We start from the raw sequence: 11,228 nt of genomic DNA, 5'->3' as shown, positions 1-11,228 counted from the left end.
TATTGTAAATATATATATATATATATATATATAGTGTTAGCACTTGTCAAGCCTTTTATTTCTTTATTTATTTATTTTTATTGTCCCACTCTATTTATACACTATTACACATCATTTATGTATAGGGAATGTGAAACAATAATTTTCTATTTTAATGATGACCTAGGGTTTTAGGTACATCTATACTAAACAAGGATGGAGCCATAATTTTAGCTTTAGGGGGCCAAAGTATGAACTATTTTTTTACGAAAAAATTAAGAATAAAAAATATACTAAGATTCAATACTAAATCTAGTACCATAAACTATCACATAATTTCTTTACCACAATTGTATGTAGTAGAGTGAGTGGTGAGGAAAAAAATGATAGGTTCATGTACAAGTGATAAATAACCATTCACAATCTGTCACGTTATAGTTGTGGAATAATGCTTTATTTTTATTTATTTATTATTAAAGAATCTTGTATTGCATTAACTTGGCTATGTACTGCATCAATTGGTAAATTCTGTGATGGTTGGATAAGAGATCTGGAGTTCAATCCCCGCTTACACCAAAAATTGATTGGAGTCTAAATCAAAAAATTTTAATTGTTAGGAAAGTGACCTCTGCAACAGGTCCATTAATTGGTCTTTAGCTCTGACAGTTTAAAAATTGGTGGTTTTAATAAAAGTGGACGAGTACACAAGCTGGAAAATATCATTTTCCTTTTTTTTTTAGTAGAAAGCAGTAAATTTTTATAGGAAAAAAAATGAATATAAAACTACAAGGGTGCATCAAACCTTGTAATCCAACAAAACCAACCCAACCTAATGCCATGGGTTGATTTTTTTGTGTTGGTTTGAAATTTTATTTTAAGCTTTGAGTTGGGTTAGGTTTGGGTTGATAATTTTTTTTAACTCATTTGATTTAACCCAACCCACTATGTATATAAGTTTATTTTATTACTTTTATTTTAATTTTTTAGTTTGATTTTGAAAATTTGAAAAATAGTTTTCATGAATTTAGAAAATTGGAATATAATTTGAGTATATTATATGAAATGTTAAAATTTATTGAAAAAAGTGTATAAATAATTGATAAAAATGCAATTTTTGTATAAGGAAAAAACATTTATGTACAACCCAAGACCTGACCCAACCCAACTCATGTGATGGGTTAGTTTTTACACATGTGATGGGTTGAGAATTTCTATTGGTTAGGTTGAAAAGGATTTTCCAACTCAAGTCAACTCGACCGATGCTGGGATGCACACCCCTAAATTACAAGGGATATACATTTGTTGAGAAAAATTACAAGGGATAAATAAATTTGATGAGAACTTGATGGGAGTAACAATTAATAATCCATTCTTACTCGGTCACACATGTAAAAAATACAATCAGATGTTGTTCTAGTTAATGGACTTGGACTTTTAGGCTTTGATATGCCATGACTTGGACTTGATCTAGATAGATTATTTGTATCTTGCAGATTGCCCTGCCTTTGTAAAGAATAATTTGGGCCCACTTCGAGAAAGTGTTCTAAAAAATCTATGTGACCTTTTATTCCTACACAGATTTCATTGATTGAACAAGCAAATTATCTATTGCCTTTTGGAATGATAAGTTCACAACATTTATGTACAACCCACGACCCAACTTAACCTAGCCCATGTGATGGGTTGATTTTTACATATGTGATGAGTTGAGAATTTCTATTGGGTTAGGTTATTGAAAAAATCTTCCAACTCAATCAATACTGAGATGCACACTCCTAAATTACAGGGGATATAAATTTGATGAGAACTTGATAGGAGTAACAATTAACTAGACTTATCACTCGTGTTTAGCACATGCAATGAGGCTGTTTTTTTTTTTTTTTGGTACTCATTTTCCTACAAATACTAAGTATTGACTCATGGCCTTATTTTCACAGGAATTTCATGCCTTTTTATCTCCCCTATTTCCATGTCTTTCCATTCTAGGACCTATTATCATGGGCAAATCAATTACAATAAAAAAAAAAGTAAATAATAATAAAAAATTACCCAAAATTCAGTAGTTCACTGTTACAAAATTACAAAAAGGATGCAAAAAAAGAAAAAGAAAAAGAAAAAAAGAATCTATCCACACATGTAACTCACTCATATACGACAAATAATAATTTTTAAGGAAAATTAAAAGGAAAAAAAGGGGAGAAAACAAAAAGAAAAAACAAAACAAAACAAAACAAATAGGGTAAGAAAACTGTGCCATCTCTTGAACCTTTTTCATTGTTTGACTTCCATCTTATTTGGTCCTTAGTTCCTTACTTTTGCCCCCATAACAACAGATATATAACAACTGAAATTGCTCCAATTACCCTAAAAATAGTTATTATACATGTTTATTATTTCAAATTTTTTTTTCTTACAACTTCCATAACAAATAAATCAAAATCATATGGGCAATAAAATTTTAAAGAAAGAAATAGAATTAAGAGAATTACCTTATAGGAAGGGCTACTCCTTCCTTTGAGAGAGAAAAAGATACGGTTTAAAAAAAAAAAAAAAATTTAAGATTAAATAGAAAGAAAAGAGACATTTATTTATGTTTGATTTTGGCAATTGACTTGCCATTCATAAGTAATAAGGAGAAGTGGAAGTGTCTAATTTTAAGGAGAAGTGATTAAGGGGTTATCTTTGAGAGTGAGAGAGAGGGATTAACGTGAGAGAAAGGAAAAAAAAGTTTAAAACTATCTAAAAAAATTTGAATAAAGATAATTGTTAATATTTTTCTTTATTATTATTTTTTAATAAAAAGAACTTTAACTGGAACTAAAACATTTTAGACTATGGTAAGAGTTAGCTACTTTCATAACACTCGCTTTGAGTATGTGATGGTTTTTTTTTTTTTTTTTTTTTTTTTTTTGAGTTTACATGTTTTACTCATGGAATTTTTTCACATAAATTCCATCCTACTATTTAAAGGTGTATAGACCGAGCTCTTGAAAATGAAATAAATGAACATACCAAACCAAATCAATATGCACTTAAATATAAACACAATCACATTAGTGGTAATGATTCCTCTTCAACATTTGACTTTAAAACTATCAATGTAAAAGAGAAATGTACACTTTTAACCAAATGAACTAGTAATAATAACAATAATAATAATGATAATAATGAAAAAGAAAAAGAAAATAACAACTTGCTCAGGCATGCCCCAAATCCTCACAATCTCATCTTTACTCCTTCTATAGGAAACATACCCCTTTGAAAAGAAAGAAAGACAATGATGAAGTGAGAAAAACAAATTGTGGGGATCAAAGGAATTGTGGAAATAGAATTTTTTTTTTTAATTGATGTGGAAATAGACTTGAAAAAGAGATAAAAAAGAAGAAATTAAAAAAAAAAAAGTGAGATTTGTAAAGAATTACAAAAACACACAAACACACAAATTAATAATTTCAATAATGTCAAAGGAAACAAACCCTTCTAAAATTTGAGATGGTGATCAAGTGAATCAAAAGTTGAGGCAATCCAAAAGTTTGTGGAAAGAAACTAAAAAGATATGTAAAACGTTTATGAGATATATCTGTAAGGACTCAATTTGTAACAATCCCAAATTGGCATATTGGATTCGAACGTTAAAGGCCCAAACAATAAATTTGTAGAGCATGGATATTTAACTCCAAAAGAAAAAAGATTTTTCTTTAGCATTTATAGATGGATTAGCCCTAATATGACGATAAATTTCTCTTTGGAACAAGTTCAGTTCTGCCTTTCAGATGGTTTTCTTCTCAGTACTCTTTGTTTTTAAGTTCCGATCCTCCTCCCTCAATGCTTTCTTTTATGTTATATACTCCCTTTTTCATATCATCTTCACCACACACGTGTAGATTGGGTTCGAGGGATCTCTTTCTGCCCCATCCAACACCTTCTGGAACCTCCAACCAGCAGCTGTAAGGCTGCTTCATCACTGTTCAGGCATCACCTCCACATTAATGCGGCCAGAGAGTTGGTTGAGAGGCAATTAATGTGGAGGCAGCTGTTGTCATAGATATTTGTTTACCTTTTCTTTCTTACCCTTGGTCCCATATCTCATTTTTAGTGGTAACGTAGCTCCGAAGTATGTTTATAACAAGGTGGCGTTCAGGTCGTCCTCGGACTCATATTGTCGAGAAGGATTTTGTCCTCAGACGAATACTGAACTCACCTTATGTGATATCTACTCTTCCTTTCATTTGGTTACCCTTACAACCTGATTTGGGCCTCTTCGGACAGTTTTACATCCTCAGATAGGCCATAAGCCTAATTTACATGACTTTAATAATTTATTGATTAACCGGCCCCCACAATAGCCTCTTAAAATCTTACTTTTCGACTCCTCGGGAGAAAAGATGAATTTTGATGTCATAAACCCATACCCGCTTATGTTTTAGGCACGCTTCTGACGCTTCAGCATTCCAAGCGTGGCAACATTAAATTTTGGCGATGCCCCTGTCTCCCACGTTCAACGGTGAGATGTAAATCAAACGGTAGGGGGTCTATCTCGTTTCGCGAGCAGAAACTTCACCGCCCATAATTTCTATACGACTATAAAGGCGTTCTCAAATCAATTCTCTTTCTTACCTTCAGTGATCACACAGTTCTAGAGCTCATACACTGAACCTGTCTTTCTCCTTTTTTGTAGTTTTCCTAGCGTCTACAAATACTTAAGTTTTGTCCGAGGAACTTCTTTCAAACCTGTAAGTTTTCTCAAAACCTTTACAACTTTCAACTTTCATCTCAAGCTTGTCAATTTCTCTATAAAACTCTTTTAGGAAAATGGGGAAAAAGGAAGGTAAATTTTGATGTCTGGTTGAGTCCGAGGAGGGTATGAGGAGTTTCCGCGAGAAGTATAGGATCCCATCAACAGTTGGTATGATGTACATAGCCCAAGGGAAATGGTCCAATGCTAGAAGAATAAGGGAGGTGGTTATTCCCATGATCGCCTTTATAGAAGGTGGGATGACCATCCCCATGGGAACTATTACTGGGAACTATCTTAGGTTTATTAAGCTATCCCCCACTTAATATGCCCCAAATATGTTTAGAGTCCTCGAAAGTCTAGAGGCTTTGAATGAGAGGATGGACCTGAACCTGACCCATCACGACGTGAACTGGGTATACAACCTCCACCATTTGTCAGGGCAGAGATATTATCTCAAGTCGAGGTATCTCGCAGTGAGACTAATTCAATGCCTTTCCACTTCAAACAAGAACCTAAACGAGGATTTCCTTATCTTCTCTGGGGAATGGCATGATGGTCTGCCATGTCCTATGGAGGAAGGAGTTCCAAGTGGGAAAGTAGTCATAGATTCATAACATTTGGTTTACACATACATGTCTTTTGCCCTTTTTCTCTTTTTTGTTTTGAAGTTTGAGTACTCTTATCCCTAATGATGTTTCCTTTTGATTCAATGACTTTGCAGATAAACGCTCTACCAAGCCCAAACTTGGTTTAGTCAACAAGGCAAGTTTAGACAAAGTATTGAGAGCAGAGATATACATGAACGAAGCCAATGGTCAACTCTGGGCAGCCCATTTGATCCTCGGCTGTACCCCTATCTCGTTTGCTTTCCAAGCATTGAAGTACGTGATCAGAGCTCGCGATCCTTGGCTTCAACGAGTTGTTATGGCCTACAAGGGGTTCATCGTTCTAGAAGGTATTCCTCTTCCTAAGAATGAAACCCGCACCGAACCCCTTTTTGTAGCTGCAATCTCAACAGGAGCCTCCTCATCCCAGCCTGCCCTAAGGAAAGAAGAGGAAGGAGAAGAGGAAGAAGAAGAAGTTGTGCAACTCTCAAATTCCTTGGAAGACTTTGGAGTTTTTAATCAGCTTATACAATCCGAGGAAGACTTTGAAGAGATGGGAATACAAAGGAAACCACAAAGAAGCTTGATGGAGTTGATTGAGAATCAACCCTGGAAGAATGCGTCGGCAAAATCAACACAATCCCAGATTCCATCTCTTCCCACTAGGTCTCCTCCTCCTGCTCCTCACCAGTCTTCTCATCAACCTCCCCAGCCAGTCTGACCTGATGCTGTCGAGTTAAAAAGGCGTAGGGTGCAGAAAGGTAAGGAGGTGGTGGACGTTGGCAAGCCTCTTCCTACTCGCGAGGAGGATGTCCAGCAAGCTGTAAAGCAGCAAAAAACTAGACACCAAGCTCCGCGAGGCCAGGAGAGGTCTGATACCCAACTTTCTGAGCCATAAGCATGGTTGCTAGCATCGATGCATGACGAGGAGCCCCTACAAGATGATGCATCTATTAGGGACTTCAATGACGGTATTGGGTGCCACATAGCCTCGGTTATAGAGGAGACCTTGTTGCTCCCAAGAGATATGGCCGAGATAAAGAATGTGAGGAAGAATGAACTCATCCTCAACAATAAAATATACTTGGGCATGGTAGGGAGCTGACTCTTTTCTTTTTTCTTTTTATGATCATTATTCACTGATATATACTTTTTACTGACTATAGTGTTAACCTCTTCCTTACAGATTATCCAAAATACTTTCAAGCTGGATGAGATGTTCAATATCTGCTCCAATCAGCTAGATGATGAAAGGAAGAAACGAGCAACGGCTGTACAGACTTTGACCCAATCCGAACAAGATTTGGCTGATGCGAGGAAAAAGCTACTTGCTGAGGAGCAATCTCGCAAGAGCGCTGACTTGGCCTTGGAGGGCTATCAAAAGCAGGCCGAGGACCAAGGGAACCTCTTGCACGAGGCAAATACAGAATTGAAGAAAGCTCGAGAGCAAGTTGCAGCCCTTAAGAAGCACTTGAAGGAAACCCAAAAGCTGAGGAACGAGCTGAAAAGTCCAGGGAGGAAGCCAAGAAAGCAAAAACCGAGACCGAACAGGTAATGAATGAAGCTAAGAAGAACGGCTATGAGGTTGGTATAGCTGAGACCGAGGAGGCTCTGAGAGCCGAAGTGCTAATGGTGTGCCGCATCTACTGTGCCCAAACTTGGGGTGAGTCCTTTAACCGAGCTGGGGTTGAGGCTTCATCTGAGTTAAGGAGGCCAGAGAACATATTCTACCTTGAAGCAATCTGCCCTTCAGCTCCTCTAACCAATCAAGTTGAAGCCACTCCCTCAACCGCTAATCCTAATAAAGAGGTTTTGCCTCCAAGTCTTTCTCCTCCTGGCTAGCCAAAACCAGTTAAAGAGAATATTGCCCCTCCAGAAGCCTCCTCGGACAAGACTGCAGCTGCTTCTGAGGCAGAGGTGGCCTCCCAAAGCATTCAATAGGATTTGGTCTCCACAGTCTTGCTAGCTAGGGGAGCTACTAAGGATAATGGGGAAGTCACCACCTTGGAGGCAGACAAACCAACCGGCCAAGCTCCAAAGCTCCAAATTAAATTGAAAAAATAGGACTTGTTTTGTAATTTGTTTAGAAATTTTGTAAGGATTCTTATGTTTACTTGCTTACCGTTATTGCTGCTTTATGTTATTTTTGTACTTGTTCACTGTGTTATTGTAATTTGGATGGATTCATTTTGACTATCCTTTATTCGCAAGGGGAAGTATTACTTATAAATATCACCAATTGGTGATTAAAAATGGGTGATAAGCATTAATACTACGAGGTCTCAGGGAGACATTTTAGATACATACGTATTCTTTCTAGTAAATTGAAACTTTATGGAAAGTTCAAAAGTTGAATAAAGTTAGGTCTTCAGTACTTCAATTGTATATTAAATGATGTTCATATTTTGATTTAGTACTTCAGTAGATGTTGTGGGGCATTAATTTCCACTAAGTTTGTGATCCGAAAACCTGACATAACTTAGTTTCTGTTTAACACTTCAATACATGTCATAGGGTATTAATTTCCACTAACTTTGTGATCCGAGGATCTGACATAACTTAGTTTTTGTTTAACACTTCAATACATGTCATAGGGTATTAATTTTCACTAAGTTTGCGATCCGAGGAACTGACATGACTTAATTTCTGTTTAATACTTCAATACATGTCATAGGGTGTTAATTTTCACTAAGTTTGTGATCTGAGGACCTGACATCACTTAGTTTCTGTTTAACACTTCAATACATATCATAGGATATTAATTTCCACTAAGTTTGTGATCCGAGGACTTGATATAACTTAGTTTCTGTTTAACACTTCAATACATATCATAGGGTATTAACTATGACCTGACATAACTTACTTTCTGTTTAACACTTCAATACATATCATAGGGTATTAATTTCCACTAAGTTTGTGATCTGAGGACCTGACATAATTTAGTTTCTGTTTAACACTTCAATACATATCATAGGGTATTAATTTCTACTAAGTTTGTGATCCAAGGATCTGACATAACTTAATTTCTATTTAATACTTCAATACATGTCATAGGGTATTAATTTCTACTAAGTTTGTGATCCGAGGACCTGAGGGTATTAATTTTCACTAAGTTTGTGATCCAAGGACCTAACATAACTTAGTTTCTGTTTAATACTTCAATACATGCCATAGGGTATGGAAACACAGGATGCATGACTAGCATAAATCAAAGGAAAAATCCAAACTATACTACTTTTATTAATAATAATACATTTTGAAATTATTTACATTCCAAGGATGAAGTACAACTTTTTCATTTAGATCTTCCAGATAATAGGCTCCTATTCCGGCTACCGAAGTAATCCGATAGGGCCCTTCCCAGTTGGAAATCCAGTTTCCAGAGGGATGACGACCTCAGCTCCATAGGTCATGGAAAAAGGGGTCTCTCCTGTTGACTGTCGAGGCGTTGTTCGATAGATCCAAAGAACATGGGGCAATTCCTCCACCCATTTTCCCTTTGCATCGTCTAGCCTCTTCTTGAGCCCACTAACTATTACTTTATTAACAGCTTCTGCTTGCCCATTCCCTTGAGGATATGCCGAAGTGGAATATCTATTCTTTATACCTAAGTCTGAATAGTATTGCCTAAAGGCCTTACTGTTAAACTGAAGGCCGTTATCCGAGACAAGGGTGCGCAAAGTTCCAAATTACATGACAATATTCTTCCAAATAAACCGCTTGGCATCCACGTCTCTGATGTTAGCCAAAGGTTTGGCTTCAACCCATTTAGTGAAATAATCCGTGCCGACCAGCAGATACTTTTTATTTCCTAAGACTTTAGGAAAAAGGCTGACAATATCCAGTCCCCACTGAGCAAAAGGCCAAGGGCTGGACAGAGGGTTAAGAATTCCTCTCGGCTGGTGGATGTTTGGAGCAATTCTTTGACACTGGCCGCATTTTTTGACATACTCTTACGTTTCCTTTTGCATATTTGGCCACCAATACCCTTGAGTAATGGTCCGGTGTGATAGGGACCTTCCCCCTGTATAGCTTCCACAAATGCCTTCATGCAGCTCTTCTAGGAGTGACTCTGACATCTCGAGATGCACACAAAGTAGGTATGGCCTAGAAAAGGATTGTTTGTATAACTTTTTGTCTTCAGATAACCAAAACCGAGGAGTTTTCCTCCGTATTTTCTCAGCTTCTACTTTCTCTTCGGGTAAGATGTCACTTTTGAGGTACTGCAATATGGGATCCATCCAACTCGGTGCTAGATTGACTTGATGAACCTAGCAAACGTCAGTTTCTGGTGGGGTAGGGGTACACAAATCTTCGACGATGATCACTCGAGGAAAACTCCGTGCTGAAGAGGTGGCAAGGGTTGCCAAGGAGTCGGCATGAGTATTTTCACCTCGGGGGACATTCGACAAATCGAAATATTCAAATTTCATTTGCCTACGCCTAAGTTGACTTAAATACCCTGTATTCTTGGATCTCGAGCTTCCAGTTCTCCCTTCACCTGGCCGACTACCTATCTTGAATCCAAGAATAATTCTGCTACCTTTCCACCCATTTTCTGGACCATGCTCATTCCCATCAATAAAGTTTCATATTCTACTTCGTTGTTAATAGCAGAGAATCCCAGCCTAAAGAACTTCTCAATGATGACATCCTCAGGGGATATCAAAACTAGCCCCAATCCTGCCGCCCGTTGGTTTGCTGCCCCATCCACATATACCCTACAAGAGGAAGCATGTTGTGTGGAGATCAGACCAACCGATTTTTCATCCATGTCATTTTGTTTCATGTTAGCTTCTTTTGGACACTCGGCGAATTTAGCTACCAGATCAGCAAGGTCTTGGCCTCTCACAGAGGTGGGAGACATATACTTGATGTCGAAAGCACCTAGGATTGTGCCCCACTTAGCAATTCTCCCAGTATAGTTTGCACTTCTAAGTATGGATTTGAGAGGTAACTTAGTCAAGATAACCACAGTATAGGCCTGGAAGTAATATAGAAGTTTGCGTGTTGCATGGACCACCGCCAAGAGGGCTTTTTCCAATGACAAGTATCTCACCTCGGCTTCATGAAAGGACTTGCTCACGTAATAAATTGGTTTTTGGACGCCATTGTCCTCTCGTATTAAGACGAAACTAACTGCATGAGGGACAACTGCCAGATAAGCAAATAGCACCTTATCCACCTCAGAACTAAACATGATCGGCGCCTGGATAGGTACTCCTTCAATTGCCGAAACGCTACATCACACTCTTCGGTCCATTTAAATCCTTTCCACTTATGTAGTAGAAGGAAAAAGGGCCGACACCTCTCGACCGATCTGGAGATAAATCGGTTCAAAGCAGTAGTTATTTCAGTCAGTTTCTGCACCTCTCTAGGATTTCGAGATGCTTGTAAATCGTTGATGGCCTTAATCTGATCGGGGTTCACTTCAATTCCTCTGTGAATCACCATGTATCCCAAGAACCTTCCTGAACCTACCCCAAAGGAACACTTTGAAGCATTCAGACGTAGCTTATACTTTCTCAGTATTTCAAAGATGTTCATAAGATCCTCCACATGCTCGGACACCACTTTACTCTTCACCACCATGTCATCGATATAAACTTCAATGCTTCTACCCAGTTGTGGTTCGAACATTTTAGTCATCATCCGTTGGTAAGTAGATCCAGCGTTTTTCAAACCAAAAGGCATCACTTTGTAATGATAGTTTTCAATAAGGGTGACAAAAGCAGTCTTCTCCTGATCGTCTGACGCTAGCGGTATTTGGTGATATCCTTGGAAGGCATCCAAGAAACTCATCCTAGGGTAACCTACGGTTGCATCCACCAACTGGTCTATCTTCAGCATGGGAAATGGATCCTTGGGACAAGCCTTATTGAGGTCTGTGAAGTCCACGCACACTC

The sequence above is a fragment of the Quercus lobata genome, chromosome 11 (assembly GCF_001633185.2).
Source record: "Quercus lobata isolate SW786 chromosome 11, ValleyOak3.0 Primary Assembly, whole genome shotgun sequence".
NCBI classification, from domain to species: domain Eukaryota; kingdom Viridiplantae; phylum Streptophyta; class Magnoliopsida; order Fagales; family Fagaceae; genus Quercus; species Quercus lobata.
This window is presented reverse-complemented; position numbering follows the sequence as displayed.